The sequence below is a fragment of the Galeopterus variegatus genome, unplaced genomic scaffold (assembly GCF_000696425.1).
Source record: "Galeopterus variegatus unplaced genomic scaffold, G_variegatus-3.0.2 Scaffold734, whole genome shotgun sequence".
NCBI lineage: Eukaryota > Metazoa > Chordata > Mammalia > Dermoptera > Cynocephalidae > Galeopterus > Galeopterus variegatus.
In genome coordinates, this window is record NW_007726845.1 from 333,415 (window position 1) to 335,488 (window position 2,074).

Here is a 2,074-nt window from a genome sequence, read left to right on the forward strand (position 1 = left end):
GAATGTTCCCTTCTATTCGTACTTTGTTGAAATTAATATTGAATTTTGTGAAATAATTTTTTTCATCAGTTGAGAATTTTCTCTGTATTCTGTTAATATGATTGAATTGCATTGGTTCTTAAACATTAAACTAACCTAGAGTTATTGAGATAAGGGTCACTTGGGGATAATATGCCATCCTTTTTAATTATTTCTTGATTTTACTTCCTAATATTTTGTCCTTGGTTTTTCTATCTCTGCTCATGAGTGATATTGATCTGTTGTTTCCTTTCCTTGTGATGTCTTGTCTGATTTTGCTGTCAGGATAATACTGGGAAACATCCTCTACTGCTCAGTTTTATGAAAAAGTTTCAGGAAATTTTATATTCATTCTTTCTCGAGTATTTGATAGAATTCATCAATGAAACCATTTGGACCTGGAACTTTCTTTATGGAAAATTTTTTATCAAAAATTCAAGAACTTTAGTTGGGTATTTGGGCAAATCAGGTTTTCTATTTCTTCTGGAGTCCATTTTTTGTAAATTATGCTTTTTAAGGAATTTGCCAATTCCACTTATGTTGTCAAATTTAAATGTATAAATTTGTTCATAAAATTCCCTTATTGTCTTTTTAATACCAGTAGAATATGTGGTGATATTGCCATATAATTCTGATATTGGTAATTGTATTTCCAATCATTTTTTATTATCCCTGCTGTATTTTTAAACCTTTTCTAGGAACCATTGTTTGAATTTGTTAATTTTCCTCTGTTATGTGCCCTTTTTCAATTTCATTGATTCCTAATACTATCTTTATTATTTTTTCATTCTACTTACTTTTGTTTTAGTTTGCTCATCTTTTTCTAGTTTGGTAAGGTGGAAAATAAGAAATTTTTTTCAGTCTGTCTCCTTCTTTAATACAGGCATTTAAAGTTAAAAATTTACTCCAAGCACTGATTTAGCTATAGTTTGTAAATTTTGATAGGTTGCTGTTTTCACTTTCAACTACTTCAAAATATTTTCTAAAATCACTTTTGATTTCCTCTTGGATCATGCTATTTTGTAGTTATTTAGCTTTCAGATATATTAGGAATGTATTGTATATTTTATTGTTATTTATTTCTAATTTATTTCTGTTGTGGTCTAGAGAATACAGGCTGTAAGATTTCCAACTCATTTCTGGCCTGACATACGGCCTATCTTGGGAAAAGTTCCATGAGCTTCTGAAAAAAATGTTTATTCTGCGGTCGGGTGTAATGTCCTGTAAATATCAATAGGGTAAGATTAGTTCATGTGTGATTTAGATTTCCTATGTCATCATGAATCTGTGTTCTACTTGTCCTATCAATTACTGAGAGAAAGATACTAGAACTCTCTGACTTTGATTCTGAATTTGTCTATCTTTCCCCTTGACTTTTCTGTTTCTGCTTCCTTAGTTTGGACACTCTGTGATTAAATGGCTGTGTATTTAGGATTATTTTTTTCTGGTGAATCAATCCATTCACCTTATGTAATGCCTCTTAATCTCTTGCAATATTCTTTGTCTTAAAGTCTACTTTTTCTGATATTAATACATCCATGCCGTCTTTCTTATGCTTACACCTTTCTTATACTTTTGTTCATCTTTTACTTTCAAACTATATGTCTTTTACTTTAAATACTTTTCTTTTAGACTATCAAAAATGTACTTATAGATAAAATCAGATTTAAACCTAAAATCTTGCTATGTGTTTTCCATTTATCCTTCTGCTTTGTGTATGTGTGTGTGAGTGTTTTCTTTCTCCATTTCTGCCTTCTTTGGGATTAATTAAATATTTTATTGTCCGTTTTATTTCTTCTTTTAGTTTCTTTGCTATACTCCTTTTAACTATTTTTAGAAGTTGCTCTGAGTTTACGGTGCCATAATAAGAAATATATATTTGGTCTCTGGTGTGTGTGTGTTTTCTTTCTCCATTTCTGCCTTCTTTGGGATTAATTAAATATTTTATTGCCCGTTTTATTTCTTCTATTAGTTTCTTTGCTATACTCCTTTTAGCTATTTTTAGAAGTTGCTCTGAGTTTACGGTGCCATAATAAGAAATATATATTTGGTCTCT